The sequence below is a fragment of the Hemicordylus capensis genome, chromosome 14 (assembly GCF_027244095.1).
Source record: "Hemicordylus capensis ecotype Gifberg chromosome 14, rHemCap1.1.pri, whole genome shotgun sequence".
Lineage (NCBI taxonomy): Eukaryota > Metazoa > Chordata > Lepidosauria > Squamata > Cordylidae > Hemicordylus > Hemicordylus capensis.
In genome coordinates this window covers 18,129,058-18,146,082 of record NC_069670.1, presented here as the reverse complement: position 1 = coordinate 18,146,082, position 17,025 = coordinate 18,129,058, and the positions used below count along the sequence as shown (strand labels likewise).

At 46.7% G+C, this 17,025-nt stretch overlaps 1 protein-coding gene across 1 annotated transcript in view; it reads left to right on the top strand.

The window, feature by feature from the left end:
- PEA15 (proliferation and apoptosis adaptor protein 15) overlaps positions 1-17,025 on the top strand; it is a 55,263-nt gene that overhangs the window by 25,349 nt on the left and 12,889 nt on the right. The window lies entirely within an intron of this gene.

The window sequence follows — 17,025 nt, the reverse complement described above, 5'->3', positions numbered from 1 at the left end:
TGATTTTTCATTGATTTTCATCCATATCTAGTGGCAATGTCAAAAAAAAGGCAAACTGGCAAGCACTTATTAAATATATTATGGATCTGTTATTGATCCATTATCGATTCATTAACTATCCTTTGACATAAGTTAAAAGGAAAAGCTGAGGAGTGGGGTTTGGAATTATTTATCCTGGCAGGTACCAAAATGGCTAAATCCATTTATTACTGCATATTAGGGTTAGTGAAAGAAGTTGATCAGAGAGTAAGTTTATACAACATGGATCCAGTTTGGGAATGAACATTTTTAAAAGATTCTCAGCTGTATGCTTGGCTTTCTCTATTATAAACCCTCTCTGTCTGCCTTCGTTGAGAATTACATGCTCTTTGTTAACACTCAGTAGTTATGTAATATATAATTTAGTTTGAGAAAGCTAATTTTAAAAAAAAGATAATTATGTGGTGTGTGCTAGTGCAAACACCCTGTCCCTTTAGGCCAGGATGTAACCCAGTTAAAACCAATGCTGTTATAAAGGCGCTCTGACCTCTAAGGTAATATGCACACTGGAGAACTGATTCTTCATCTGGAGTAATGAAAACCTCAGTCCAGTAATCACTGGCAATACGTTGTGTCATGTGCTGTGATAACAAGCATCACCATAACAGGAATCCTAGATATTATGGTAGCAGTTTGCCATATGTTACACCAAATGTGGTTATTGGCATGCAGACTCGTTTTACGAGAAACAGCCTGTGTGTACCACATCCATTATCCCACATCCTACATGTTATTTCTGGCAACCGCCCGTCTTTACAGAGCAATGGTGATGCAGCCGTCCTTTCGGTTTCTGTCTGTGGCCTGTTGAGAAAGCCTGGGCAAAGATAAAGATGCTTAAAATCCGACCAGCATTTCAGCACTCCTCTTGACTCTGCAAGCTGAATTGAGAAGAAGGGCAGATGCCAACATCTCTGGGGTCAGTTTGCAGAACATACAGGCAGACTACCCATCTATTACTTTATGAAGCTCGTCTCTCATGCTTTGCTGGTGGAAATCTCCCTTAGCCTTAATCTCTCCACAGCTCCCATAATGCCCCGGCCATTGCAAAGGCCACTGCAGCTGGGGATGCTGGGAGTTGTAGTCAACAACATCTAGGAATCCCTGTTACAGGGAACACTGCCCGGGCAATCAGTCTACAAGGCAAGCGGGGCCTTTTTTGTGGCAGTCTGCTATCTTGCTGTCATGAATTTGCTATGATGTATTTCTCTAGATAGATAGATGGATGGATAAATGGATGAGAGAGAGTGTGTGTGACTGAATGAGTGATTAGGTAGCACTTGCTATCACAGATTTATATAATTGTACATAAACTTAGCAGTGGCACCCAGCAGATTCCTCCATGCACCTGTTGCATGACAGCTTATTTGACTGGGCACCTCGCCTGTTTTGAAGAAAACTTAAACTGAAGCATTTCCACCATCTTCTGCCAGATGTGCTTGGTACCTCTGCCCCACCAGGCATACAAAACAATGACAAGGAAAACACACAGTTTGCCTGAGGGCATTCAACAAGCTTGCGTTATCAGTGACATATATCCAAAGCACCAAGCCTCTTGCAGGAGAACTGGTTCTTGTGTGACAGTTTACTCTCTCTCTGCCTCAATTAGAGGTGTTAATGGATATCGGAAATATTGAAACACATGTTTAAAGGCTTCATAATAAACTCCATGGCGAACATGAGAGGCAAGCATGTGTTAACCAGACCGTGAGTGTTTCTGCAGGAGGAGGCCTCTCAGTCTGGACTAGGTTTATGCAAAAAAGTTTTGCCCTGAGTGCACGATTTGGAATTCTGTACTAAGACGACGGCACCTGGCTTTGTATATTTCTACTGGATTTGCAAAACTTTTGCATTGTATCCTGTAGTCTGTATGTATAGGGTAGGGCTGCACAATTTCAGCCTCCCTGCAGATGTTGGACTACAGAGAACATCTCTGCTCCTTCTTCTGCGTGACAGCCCTTGAGATATTTGAAGAGGGTTATCCTATCTCCCCATAGTCTTCTCTTCTCCAGGCTAAACATGCCCAGCTCCTTCAACTGTTCCTCCGTTGGCCAGACTTGGTTTCCAGAGCCCTCACCCTCTTTTTCTTGCCCTCCTCTGAACCTGCTCCAGTATATCAGAGGAGCAGACCAAAAATCCATCTTTACCAGCATCTTGTTTCCGTCAGTGGATAGTCAAATGCCTCGGCAAGTTTATCTCTTCAAACCATGAGGGTATGAGAAGCTGAACAGGGAAACCCCTAATGCCTTGTGACTGGAAACCAGCCTTCCCTCAGAAAGCATTTTGGAGCCACTCTGTAAATATATGAACAGGCCGCTTTTTAGCCATCTTGAAACTAGGGCCTGCTTCCTCAGAAGTCGCCCACTTTTTCAAAGAAAATCCCTCCACTGCTTCTCATCTGTGTGCGTGAGTGAGAAATTGACCTTGCCAAGCCTAATGCTTTGTGAATGGAAAATTGCCTCTCCTCAGAATACATTTTGAAGCCATGCTGTAGATTCAAGAACGTGAAGAGACGTTATCTTAAAACTGCCAAGACCAGGCTGCCGTCCCCTTCTCCTCGTTTCCTGAGAAATGACCCTCTTTTTTAAAAAAGAAAGAAAGAAAATGCCCCTTATTCTCAGAGAGCTCCTCTCAGCTGTCTCTCATCTGCATGAGAGAAACTGACAAGCAAAGCCTAATGCTTTGTGACTGGAAAATAGCCTCCCCTCAGAATACATGTTGAAGCCACTTGAGAAGTACAGAGACATGAAGCAAAAAACTGTTTTGCCCCTGGCAAGACTAGGCAGCTACCTGCTTCTTGTTTTCTCAAGGCTACAGGCGTGAGGGGTGACCTGGCCCCTTGGGACACACCAGCCTCACTGAATGAAATACCTTTAACCTAAAATAATAGCTATAAAATAAGTTATATTTAGGCTTTTGCTCTTCTGCAATGAATTATAAAGGACTTCCCCGGGGAAATCTTCCCTGGGCTTCCTTACCATAACCCTTCAGGCTACAGGCCAGTTTTCTAAGAAATATCATCCTTCCCTTTTCCTAATAATTTATCTATGGAAAGGGAAATAGGTTGACTTCTCCTCACAGAAACCATGTGCCTATCGGAGAGAAACCAAGTAGGGAAATGCCTAGTTAATTGTGGGCTGGAAAATACAAGCCTTCCCTTCAGAAGACATTTTGGGGGCACCTCACCCTAGTTATATTCAGACATTACGCTGTCAGAGGTGCACCTAGGTAATTTGGGAGCCTGGACCTAAAGGCCGTTGGAGACCTCCCCACTACAAGTTAAGCACCGTTTTTTAACACGTAGGTTCTTGAGGGCACAACCACACCACCCAGGACAAACTGAAAACAATTTGGGGGGTCCGAGGGGTGTGGAGACCCTGGACCTCGGCCCAAAAGTCCATGTACACATGGACATACGTGTGTGCGTGTGTGTGTATGAATGAATGACTATGCTTGTATTAATTTAAGAAGTGAACCAGGGTCACAAACGCAGGCTACAGATAGGAAGTGTACTACAATACGTGCATTAAACAGAAGAATAACTGTATGCCCATACAGACGTATATGTGCACACACTGTACATGCGCTGGATGTAATGTGTGAATAAGGGCTCCTGCAGATACAGAAGCAAAGTTCCTGTAAGTTTGGCCAGACTTAAGAACTGCTCCCTAGCTGATTCTTTCATGAGAGAGAGAGATGGCATAGTGAAGCGTCTCCCCTCAGAAACGAGAGTTTGCAGCCACTTTATAGAGCCATAAAGCAAAGCTGTTTTGCAACTGTGAAGACGAAGCTGCCGGTTGTTTCCTGAGAAACTCAGAAACAGTTTGGAGCCACTTGACAGATTCCAAACCATAAAGCAAAGCTGTTTTGCAACTGTGAAGACGAAGCTGTTTATCTTCCCTGAGAAATTTCCCCCTTCTCTCCTTGTAGTCCTTTCCCTAAATTAAAACAGCCTCTCCCCACAGATGTGAGCGTCGGAGATAAATTGACCAGGAAAAATACTAAGGTATTGTGGCTGGAGAAAGGCACCAGACTTCTCCCAGAAGCTATTTTGGAGCCACAGCCTACATACGTACAGTCTGTATATCTGAGGGGTCACCATGTTGGCCTTTTGAACCAGACACAAAACACAAGTCTGAGCCTTGCTTGTTTCCTGAGAAACGGCCACCTTATTAAAGAAAATCCTTCCTCCCCCTTAACAAAGCATGTCCCAAACCTACAGAACTACCGCAGGTTTGTCTCAGAAATAAGATTTCCTCCAGATGCAGAATGATGTTAATTTCTGCAATGGATTCCCCTCAGCTTTGCTTGAGGAGAATTGCTTCTCCTCAAGGGTGAGACATCGAATAGCAAAGTCCTAATGATCTGGGACTAGAGTTAAATTCACCGCAGAATACATATTGGAGCTATTGTTTAGAGCTCTACCAACAGGAGCCATCTTGAAACTGGATTGCTTCCTGAGAAGTTTGGTCTTTAATTTTTTTTTTTTTTTTAATCCTAGTTCTCCCCACAAAATGATACTAAATGAAGAGAAATTGCCCTGCTTCCAGCAGTGTTTCCCCTCAACATTTAAGAGAAATTGCCCTCCATCCAGCAGTGTTTCCCCTCAAAATTTATAGGCTCTCTTCCATCGGTTTTCTTCCATATCCATTTATCTGAAAAGAAGTTTCCTTTTCTGGAGCAAAGTTTTGCCACACCCTTCTAGTAAAATTGCTTCTCATGTGTGAGGAAGATTAAATATTAAGCTGTTTTCCTACAATTGAAAAAGGGCCTTCCCTACGAATACATTTTGGCGGCCATTCTGCAGGCAAACGGAGAACAGGACTCATAGGAACTCAGGAAGCTGCCGTATACTGAGTCAGACCCTTGGTCCATTTAGCTCAGTATTGTCTTCACAGACTGGCAGCGCCTTCTCCAAGGTTGCAGGCAGGAATCTCCCTCAGCCCGATCTTGGCGATGCTGCCAGGGAGGGAACTTGGAACCTTCTGCTCTTCCCAGAGCGGCTCCATCCCCTGAAGGGAATCTCTTCCAGTGCTCACATTTCTAGTCTCCCATTTGTATGCAACCAGGGCAGACCCTGCTTAGCTAAGGGGACAAGTCCTGCTTGCCAACACCAGACCAGCTCCCCACTTCTTAGCACTGCCAACTCTGACTCAAGCTATTCCTGAAACTGTTTTCCCTCCAGTGTTTTTCACCGTGTAAAACAATTAAAATCTCTAGGACTGCTTTCTGCAGCCACCTCAAGATTGATGCAGATTGCAAGAAACTAGGCCAGTCGCGAAGGGTTGGTCGCCCTAGTAATTCTGCTCCCTTCTTTTGAAAGATTGCCCCCTATTAAAAGGAAAAACTTCTTTTTTATTAACAAAATTTCCCTGAGCTCTCTGTTTGAGAGACCAGCTGAATGGGAAAGCCCTCAGGCAGCAGGACTGGAAAATAGCCTCTCCACAGGAAATGTGTGGGACTATTCTGTAGGTTATCTCAAAACGGGCAAAACCATGCTGCGGTTCCTTTTCTCTCGATAAATGCCCCTGCTAACTGGGCAAAGAGGCACCTTTTAAACATGGTGATTCTCTTCTTTAATAAGAGGAGAGCGAACTGGCCTTATTCACTCCAGCACAGCATCCTTCCAGTGCCTGTTGCTGGTGTCTCTCTTGCATTTCTTTTTAGATTGTGAGCCCTTCGGGGGACAGGGAGCCATCTGATTTTTATTTATGATTCCTCTAAGTCAACTGCTTTGGAAACTTTTGTTGAAAAGCAGTATATAAATATTTTGTTGTTGTTGTTTTTAAAAGAAAGTGCACTTCAGGTAGTGTGTGTTTTTAAACGATGTTCGTTTTTATGTTTTTAAACTAGTCGTGCACACCGCCCAGAGCCTCTGGATGGAGCAGTTTATAAATGAAATAAATAAATAAAATAAACCATACAGTAAGAGTTTTTGTGTTTGTGTGTGTGTGTGTGTGTGTGAGAGAGAGAGAGAGAGAGAGAGAGAGAGAGAGAGAGAAATTGACTAGCAACAAAGTCTATGTGACTAGAGAAAAATCCTTCCTACAGAATAATGTTGCTGACTGACACACTGTAGATCACACAGGAACACAAGATAGCTGTTTATTTCCTGAGAAACGGCAATGTTTTAAAAATACATTTAAAGAGAGAGAGAAAATTTCCTCTTTCTCCCCTTCTGACATATCCCTCCCTCAGTCTTCTCCCTCTGTATAAATGCCTTCGCAAACTCTGGCCCTCTTCAGACCTCCTTCTGGCAATTAATTCTGATTCAGTCCTCCTGCCCCAGCGGTTAGGAGGCTAGTCTGGGGGTGGCCAACTGTCTGTACCAATCCTTGCTCCTATGCATTGAATGGTAGCTTGGTTCCAGGCATGAGCCAGTGCGGATAGAGCCATAACCCAGTAGTAGAGCACCTGATTTGCATGCAGAAGGTCCCGGGTTCAATCCCTGGCAGCATCTCCAGGTGAGGCTGGGGAACACTCCTCCTGCCTGAAGCCCTCAAGAGCTGCTGCCAGTCAGAGTAGGTGGTCCTGAGCTATGGAGCAAGGGTCTGGCTTCCTATGCTGCTTTGATCAAATCTCCGTGCCATGAAAAAGATCCGTCTTATAGGAACATAGGAAGCTACTGTATACTGAGTCAGACCCTTGGTCTATCTAGCTCAGTATTGTCTTCACAGACTGGCAGCGGCTTCTCCAGGGTTGCAGGCAGGAGTCTCTCTCAGTCCTATCTTGGAGATGCTGCCAGGGAAGGAACTTGGAACCTTCTGCTCTTCCCAGAGCGGCTCCATCCCCTGCGGGGAATATCTTGCAGTGCTCCCACTTCTAGTTTCCCTTTCATATGTAACCAGGGAGGACCCTGCTTAGCTAAGGGGACAGGTCATGCTTGGTACCACAAGACCAGCTCTCCTTTTGATTTGGGCAGGCCAGATTAAAGGCATAAGAGCAGGCCAACCATTTTTTCTGGCAAGTTGGCAATGGCTCCTCCGTTCCTCATTTTCCTCTGCCTTTATCTGCATCTTGTTTCTCTCTCCTTGAGCCACCCAGCAGGCCTGGGAAACGGGCACCCGGCCCACTGTGGGCAGTTTAGTTATTCTCGAAGGGCTGCTGGATGCTGGCAGGCCCAGAAAGCGAGAGAAAAAGAAGGTAAACAACAAAAGTGGGGAGCTGGTCCCTCTCTCGGATTCCAAAAGGGGAATGAATGGACTCAAGGAGGACAGTGCCCATTTGCAAACTGCAGGCCGGCCCAAATGCCGAGTGCAAAGGGGAAGAAATAAATAAGTAACCTCCAGCTAGCCGGGAAGAGTGGGGAAAGCATTTGCCGTGGCTGGAGCCAGCGTTGGTGATTCATTGTTTCAGGAAGGCTAGCCATCTGGGGAGGGTTTTGCCTTAAACGAACAGAACAGGAATTTCCTCTTCCTTAGGAAGCAACAAGAATACTAAAATAAGGCAGGCTGGCAGTGGGGGTTGGGAGACAGGAGCGAGCAGCCGTGGGGGTTTTCGGTGACCCCGTTGGGAGGCACATAGAGTTGCCAACTTTTTCTCCCAGCCCCCTGCTCCTGTGCTGTTTGTAGCAGCTGGATATGTGGCTGTTAGCCACTGATAATGCTACTCTCTGAGGTGTGACAAGCTTTACCTGATGACATTTTGCAGCTTAAGCTGCTGTTAAAGGCACAGAAGCACAGGCCAGGTGATTTTTCCTGGCCAGTTGGCAATCCTATCCCTAGCAGACACGTTTATTTATTTTGTTTGTTTGTTTTAACACTTAAATCCTGCACTTCCTTCAAGGAGTGTAGAGCGGTATACACGATTATGTCTATCTTCACAACAACCCTGTGAGGTAGGTTAGGCCAGAGATAAGGGCCTTATCTCTCTGGGGAGAGATAAGACCCAGAGTCACTCAGTGGGGATTTGAACTCAGGTCTCCCCGGTTCTAATCCAGCACTAACCATTGTGCCACGGATTGAATCTTGGACCTTCTGCACACAAAGAAGATACTCTTCCCCCGAGCTACAATCATGATGCTAGTAGGCTGAGAGAGAAGGCACTGGCCCAGAATAATCCAGCGAGTTTCATGGCTGGATGGGGATTTGAACTCGGGTCTCCCAGTCCGAGTCCAACACTCTGTACCGTACTGGCTCCTAAGACAGCCACCATCTTAAAATGAATCTACACATGTGGAAGAATGAATGGAACTTGACTGGGGGAAGCTGGATGCTAACTGATCAAAGAGGCACCTTTCAAAGTGACTATTTGCTTGTCTTTAGCAGGGAGAGAGCTACTCACCCTATCCAACCCCAGCACAACATCCCTCCAGTGCCTGTTGCTGACGTCTACCTTGCATTTCTTTTTAGACTGCAAAATACCTAAGGGTGCTACCAGGAATTGTCAAGCATGCTCAGACTTGCAAATCTCACAGGCCTCTTTCAGTTCCCATGCTGATCGAACACAGTTGAAACCAAATCCGTGCCTCTCTGTGCACCCAAATCAACACACAGCTCCCTGTGCCGCACGGGACCTCTCCTGTCTGGCACCTGCATAGTATTAAATAGAGCTGCTACTTTGATATCCCCTGGCAGAACAGAGTGGGTGGGGGGACTTTCTCTTTGCAAATTTGTTCCTGTTGGAGGGGTTCCCCAAAATGAGATGCAAGACCGTTCTGTTTTATTATTACGGATATTTATATAGGGTGAACCAAAAAGTTCTACATCAAGGTTTACATTGGGGGGAAGCAGCTAACGTAGAAAAATCAATAAGGTCGTTCCCTGGCCCCAAAGGCCTCACAATCTAAAAAGAAATAGGAGATAAACATTAGCAACGTGGGCCCTGGGATGGGGCCAAAGCTCTCTGCATGCAGAAGGTCCCAACAATCCCTGGCAGCATCTTCAGGTTGGGCTGGGAAAGAGGATGGCTTTCTCCCAGGTAAATGTTCACAGGAGCATTTCTAGATGGCAGTTTATTCCAACATGAACACAGATTGCAGGGAGAGATCTGGAGCATCCATATGACGTCAAAAGATGTGGCACAATTTCTTGGCACCACCTGCTGGTCATTTGCCGGCTGTTCATGAAACATCCATTAAAAATCCATCCCTTTTTTAATACTTCTGTTAAAAATAGTATTGAAACTGAATGTCTTTTTCACGGATTGTCAGCAAATGGCCGGTAGGTGGCGCTGAGAAATGGTGTGACGTCCTTTGACGTCCTCTGGATGCCCCAGGAAATCTCTCCCCACCATTTATTTTCTTGTTGGAATAAATTGCCATCCGGAAGTGGTCTAGGATCGCAGCCATGGCTGATTCATTGTCTAAGATTCCTTTTAAATGGGCAAGAGCTGTGCGTGCAACTCAGCCTTAGTTCTAAGGAAAGGAGGGAAAACTCAGGGAGAAACCCTTCACCACACCTGCAGATGGCCAATATTCACCAACAAAGGTTCTTTCTTGTCACTATACAACACCAGTCAGCCTGGTCACAAATGCACACAATTGGACCTGACATTGCTTCTCCCTTCTCTTGCTGCCGTCTGGCGATACTCCTTTTCCAAGGAACCTTCACTCTCTCTCGGCATGGAGAGAAGGTTGTACTGGGATTGATAAGATAAAGGGAAGGATATGGTGGTTGTCACAGTAACTGCCATTACCATAATGGTGGGTGAATGCTGTTTCCTAGGCAACTGCGGGGAAAATACAGTACTTTTTCCAGCCCCAGGGGTGTTGAGAGGGGCAACATGGCCAAGGAGAATGAGAAACGCATATAGGGACCAAGTGATGGAGGAGGTGACGTTGTTGTAGAACGGGGCCAAGAGATCAACACCAACTTAATGAATCTTTTGACTGGTTCTACCTGACCTTGGCCCCCATACATCAAGTCATGGTTGATTCCAGCACACCGGGGTATTTGAGTTGTGCACACAACTATGTGTATTTCAGAGGGTCTGGAGATGGTTCCCCACCCCAAAGGACTTGCATTCTGAAAAGAGACATAGGAAGCTGCCATATACCAAGTCTGACCCTTGGTCCATCTAGCTCAGTATCATCTACACAGACTGGCAGCAGCTTCTCCAAGGTTGCAGGCAGGAGTCTCTCTCAGCCCTGTCTTGGAGATGCTGCCAGGGAGGGAACTTGAAACCTAGATGCTCTTCCCAGAGCAACTCCATCCCCTTAAAGGGAATCTCTTGCAGTGCTCACACATCAAGTCTCCCATTCATAGGCAACCAGGGTGGACCCTGCTTAGCTAAGGGGACAATACTTACTTGCTACCACAAGACCAGCTCTCCTCTGCTACTCCAAGGTTGCAGGCAGGAGTCTCTCCCAGTCCTATCCTGGAGGTGCCAGGGAGGGAACTTGGAACCTCAGATGCTCTTCCCAGAGCGGCCCCATCGCCTCAGGGGAATCTCTTCCAGTGCTGGCACATGTAGTCTCCCATTTGAATGCAAACCAGGCTGGACCCTGCTTAGGAAAGGGAACCATTCATGCTTCCTATCACAAGACCAGTGCAAAGGAGATGCCAGCAGCAGCCCCTGGAAGGAAGCTGTGTTGTGACTGGATAGGGCCAGTTTCTCTCCCCTTTTAAACAGAGAGAGAATTGCCATTTTAATAGACATCTCTTTGTCTCATTAGCAGTGGTTGTTAATAATAAGACTGGAAACCATTTTCATTGGAGGGGGGAGATTTATAGGCAGAAACAGCATTTGGGGGGAGGGTGTTTGAGAGCGGGGAGAGAGATTGGCTTTAGCTGTGACCAGGGCATCACTGTAATTGCATAGGGAAGAATTAATTAATGGGCATGTTCTGGTTTGGAAAAGCTCTGAAGACGCAAGAGATTAACAGTGCATGTTGAGTTTTGGGAATGGGCCAGTGTGCTAAGAGTCGAGATTTGGTGCCTACCAATCAGCCCAATCCCAGGCGATTGCTTCGAATTTGGGGCATCTCTCACCAGGCAGCAAACAGTGAACAATTGCATCTCAGTAGGTCAGAGTATGTGGCGCTGCCGGACTGGAAGAGGAGGATTCATCAGTATGAATGTTCAGAGGCACGGCAAAGCAGCACATGCCGTGCGTGTCTGTGTGTGTACATGGCATTTTAAGGATATGATGCTTTTTTTGGTTGCGCAGATGAGCAGGATGGTCTGTGACGCTTTGGGAGGCCATAGCGTGCGGTGTGGCTTTGTTCCCTCTGCCGAGCATGGGGTTATGCGCAAGGCGCATGGGGCTGCGTATGCTGCCGTGCCTTCCCTCCGTGATGAAATGTGCGCCTGGAAGCAAGACCTTTGGGCGTGAGAATCCAATTTTCTCACCCATTCCAGGTTTTTCTCCTCCTGATAAACAAGAGCATCTCTAAGCAAGCATTAGAGGGTGGGGTTTTTTGTTTTTTGTTTGCTGGAAATCAAATATCTGTTAAACAGAGGGCAAGCCTAGCTGCTTGGCAGAACTGGGGGAAACAAGGGGATCTTTCCACATTAAGGTCAGTGGATTGAGCGCTTCGGCCTTAATCTGACAAACGGTCTCAAAATCCAGCTGTCGTATTTCCCCAAATCCCTCGATAATTAATCACTGGATTTGAGCAGAATTAACAGGGCCAGCAACAGTAACGAGACAGCGAAACAACTGGGGAGCAGGGAGAGATTGGGCAGTGGCGTGTGAGAGTGTGTGTGGGTGTGTGTATGTGGAGGACAAGAGGGATTGGATCAAGCTCTTCCAGTCTGCCCTCTTGAAAACTAAATACTTTTGTGTCCTTTCAGTTCAGATTATTACGATCTTTGAGATTTCCACTCAGACCCAGATGAAAAGAACCTTAAGGGTGAATATACATGTGTGTCATTCCCCCATTCCCCAGGGATCACACATCCATGTGCCAAAACACACATTCACACATGCAGTAAAACCCCGTCAGAAAGAGTGACATCTCCTTTGAATGTCTCCTTTGGAGAGGACATCTCCTTCTCCAACCTTGGAGAAGTTGCTGCCAGTCTGTGTAGACAATACTGAGCTAGATAGTCCAATGGTCTGACCAGTATATGGCAGCTTCTTATGTTTCTATGGAAGCCAGAAGAGGGGTGGGAGGCGGGGAGATACACAGAGGTTATTTTTCCTTTCTCCTACCCTACCCACTGCCGGCACAAAAAAGCCCCAGCTACACACGTCATTTTTAGTAGCAGACTTTCACTTAGCAATTTCTGACCTCTGATGGGCTGTCATGTAGGAGGAGGGACTTGGTCTCACTTGTTCCTGAGGGCAAGACTAGAACCAGTGGGGTTGAAATTACAGAAATTAAAGCAGATTCCGGTTAGACATTAAATACAGGCCATCTCAACTTAGCCCCCGCCCCCAGCTGTGTTTGAACTACAGATCCCATAATCCCCAGCCACAGTGGCCAGGGATTATGGGAATTGTAGGCTGAACAACTGCAGGAGGGCCGAAGTTGAGCAGCCCTGCATTAGAAGGAATTTCCTGATTGTAAGCACTGTGATGGGCTCTCCTTGTACCAGATGTTTCCAAAGAAAGGCTAGACCTGTCCACCTGTCGGTTTCCGGCACCGATCAAGGGGTCGGCCTAGATGACCTCTAAGGTCACATCCAGCGCTAACATTCTACGATTTCCCTCAGCCCGACCTGGAAATGCTGCCAGAGATTGAACCTGGGACCTGCTGCATGCAACGCAGGTCTTCCACCACTGCGCGATAGCCCCATTGCTTCTCTGCACACTTTGCTTCTTTTCTTCTCTCCACACACTTCAGACAGAGCAGAGACCCAGCTATTGATGCCTTGCTCTCTCCTCTGGTTTCAAAAGGCTTCTCATCATTCACAGATGAGGCCAAATTGCATCTTCTCCCTTCAATATCCATTCTAGAAAGCTTTCCAGAAAAGTGTGTGTGTGTGTGTATTTATTTTATTTATATTTTTTTAATGCTGCCTAATATATACAGTCTAATATATGCATCTCTAGGCAATATTTCCCAGCACCCCTAATTTGATGTGGTCCAATCTCCTTTCTCGACCATCTATGCAAACAAACAGTAGTTTTTTGTCTTGGGTGGATGAAGGAGGACCTCTCTTGGGAGTCATTGACAGCTGTGGCGTGCCAGCAAATATTTATGCTATGCACTGCTGCCGTTTGTTGTAGTTTTATTATGTATAAAGCGCCCAGGGGCGCTGTGCCTTAAATCAAGCAACTCCATCCCTGGCATAGGATTGCAATCTGCAGAACTGTTGAACGCTCGCTCCAGGTTGTGTTTAGGAGCCCAGCTACTCGGTGGTGAGTTTTTGTGGGTTGGTTTGGTTCCCATTCATGTAAATTGTTGGAAGATTTGTCAAAGGAAAGTAAATAGCCTTGTTTTACATTCTGTGAAGGAGCCACCTCTTTCAATAGAAAAGAGAGCAAGTAGCAAATCAGAGCCATTTCTGTCCAGGGAGTGTGGCAGTCCGGTTTGCTTGAGACTTTGGGGGACTCTTTGGGAAACTCTGGCTCCCAAAAAATCATCTCTCTTTCCCTCCGCCTAAAAGGCACAGAGGTACCAGGCAAGTCGCAGTCTAGTTTTACTTAAGTCTTCTTTTCAGGATGTCTCATGGATCTAGCCCAGAAATGATGAGAACATCCAGGATTCCTTAGCTTCACGCAGAATAACAGGGCAGTTTTTGTTTCAAAAAGCAAGCAGATATTCTACCCAGCCACATAGCTGCATTGGGAGGATACGCATCAGTGTAAACGGATGGTTGAGTGCTCCCCACTTCCCCCAGTGGCAAGAGGTTCCAGAGGCAGTGTACAACCAGGTTAGGTTTCCCCTGGGCGAGAGTGAGAGTATGGGGGTTGGGGGGTTAAGATGGAATTGTCTGCCACGGGATGTGGTGATCAGTGTTCCCTCTAACAGGGATTCCCAGATTTTGTTGACTACAACTCACATAATCCCCAAGCAAAGGCTATTGCAGCTGGGAATGCTGGGAGTTGTAGTCAACAACATCTGTTAGAGGGGACACTGGTGATGATGGCCACCAACTTGGGTGGCTTCAGGCAAGGCTTATAGATGAGTCCTATCCATGGAGGGTAAGTCCATGAGCAAAGTCCAAGTCCTCCAAAGTCCAAGTCCTTTTATTTAGCAGAAGGAGAGCAACTGGCCCTATCCATCCCCAGCACAGCATCCCTCCTGTGTCTGTTGCTGATGTCAACCTTATGTTTCTTTTTAGATTGTGGCCCCTTTGGGGACAGGGGGCCATCTTATGTCTGTAGGATTTATTTTTCCCTGTAAACTGCTCTGAGAATGTTGTTGAAGAGCGGTATATAAAGATCTGTCGTACTAGTCCAAGTCTGGAGGGCTAGAAGTTGCCTGAAAGCTCATAGGCAGGATGCCTCTGAATACCAGCTACAGGGGAGCAACAACAGGAGAGAGGGCATGCCTTCATCTCTTGCCTGTGGGCTTCCCAGAGGCATCTGGTGGGCCACTGTGTGAAACAGGATGCCGGACTCAAGATGCCTTGGGCCTAATCCATCCAGTAGGGCTGTTATGTTCCTCAGATGTCCTTGTACAGAAACTCCAGCTTTTGTACACAAACATCAAGCATGTCTTCCGCTGTTTGCTTTTTAAAATGTAGCGTAAACATTGTCGGACTGAAAGTCAATGTTATGTACAATATACAGTGCATCAGTGGAGTAAACAGCAAGTACTTCCGCAGGGCGAAGAGCTGGTCTGGTGGTAGCAAGCAGGACTTGTCCCCTTAGCTAAGCAGGGTCCACCCTGGTTGCATATGAATGGGAGACTAGAAGTGTGAGCACTGGAAGATCTTCCTCTTAGGGGATGATGGGGCCACTCTGGGAAGAGCAGAAGGTTCCCAATTCCCTCCCTGGCAGCATCTCCAAGACCGGGCTGAGAGAGACTCCTGCCTGCAACCTTGGAGAAGCCGCTGCCAGTCTGTGAAGACGTTCCTGAGCGAGATGGACCAAGGGTCTGACTCAGTCTACGGCAGCTTCCTATGTTCCTAAGGCAGCAAAGCTACTCTAGTCTCCACACCAAATCCCCAGTTGAGGATTTGATCTTGAGGAGATCCTGTCTCCTCAAGGTGCTTCCAGCCAACTCGCCGCTCTCTCTGTCTGTCCCAAGCAGGCAGGCAAACACACACACACACACACACACCATTTCCCGATCATTAACTCCACTGAGGAAGCATTAACAGGCAATCTCCTTAACAAAGGGAAGCCAGAACAATAGATTAAGCACACAGCAACCCGTAGCAATGCAGAAGTGCCCTCTTAGCTGGCTGAGAGCAGGCCCAGGTGGAAAGAGCAACACAGAAAGCGGCCGTCTACCGAGTCAGACCCTTGGTCCATCTAGCTCAGGATTGTCTACACTGACTGGCAGCGGCTTCTCCAAGGTTGCAGGCAGGAATCTCTCTCAGCCCTATGTCATTTATGCAATGCTCGTGCATAGGAATAGGGAGGGAAGACGCGACCAAAGAGGTTCACGCAGATGAGACAGTAAATCTCTTCTGGAAAAGTTTGTATGGTTATGTGCAAAAAGACAAGAGTATCTCTTCTAAACAGCAATGGGACAAATTGTGGAAATGGACGTCGGACGTAACCCCCCCCCCCCCCGATTACCTGATGTGCCTTGAAATCCCCCACCCCCGAGTTACAGTACTAGCTGCATATACTTCATAACTTGTGTGTTTCCAAATCCTTGTGTGCAAATCTTTGTAGATATATCATGTACAAACAACCACTTTGTATATAATTGTGCTTTGGCAACGTACTGTATGCTTTGGTAGTTTGTTGGTTCAATAAAAAAATCTTGTCCTATAAAATAAAAAACAAATAAATCTTGTCCTATCTTGGAGATGAACCTGAGTCTTTCTGCATGCAGCTTAGGCCCAGGGTATTTCAGAGTATGATTTCTCTGTTATGAGCCCTGCCACCCATTGAGATCATTTGGGGAGGCCCGTCTGCTGTTGACAGCAGCTTGCCTAGTGGCTAGTCTGCTGGCTACTCAGGGACGGGCCTTCTCCATTGCTGCCTGGGGCTTTGGCATGTGCTCCCGGCCGAAATAAGAGAGCCCCACCATCTCTGACAGCTTTTTAAAGGGCTGCTAAGACACATTTATTCATCCAGGCATTTAATGAGACTTCGCCATTGTTTTGAAGTTTGCTTTCATCTGTGGTGTTTTATTGTAAACCTCCGAGAGAGGCGAATTTTGGATAGTATATACATATGCTAATTAAATAAATAAAATAAAAGTGGATGCTCTTTTTACAGCCCCATCCCTCCAAAAGGTTCTCCACTTACCACAAACACACTGGGTAGGAACATAGGAGAGGAGAGCTGGTCTTGTGGTAGCAAACATGACTTGTCCCCTTAGCTAAGCAGGGTCTGCCCTGGTTGCATCTGAATGGGAGACAACATATGTGATAAGCACTGTCAGATATCTTCCCCTGAGGGGATGGAGCCACTCTGGGAAGAGCATAAAGTTTCAAGTTTCCTCCCTGGTGGCATCTCCAAGAGAGGGCTGAGGGAGATTCCTGTCTGCAACAACCGCTGCCAGTCTGTGAAGACAATCCTGAGCTAGATGGACCAATGGTCTGACTCAGTATATGGCAGCTCCCTATGTTCCTAAGCTGCCTTCTACTGAATCAGACCATTGGCTCATCTAGCTCAGTATTGTCTGCTCTAACTGGCAGCGGCTTCTCCAGGGCTTCAGGCAAGAGTTCTTCTCAGTCCTACCCGGAGATGCCAGGACTGAACCCGAATCCTGCAACTCCCATCACCCCCAGCCACAAGGCCAGGAGTCAGGGATGATGGGAGTTGTAGGCCAACATGTGCAGGAGGGCTGACGTTGCCCCTGCTAACTGAGCAAAGAGACACCTTTTAAAAAGTGGTGGTTCTCTTCATTTAGCAGGGGGAGAGCAACTGGCCCTATCCAACCCCAGCTCAGCATCCCTCCAGTGGCTGTTACTGGCATCTACCCTTTATGTTTCTTTTTAGATTGTGAGCCCTTTGGGGACTGGGAACCAT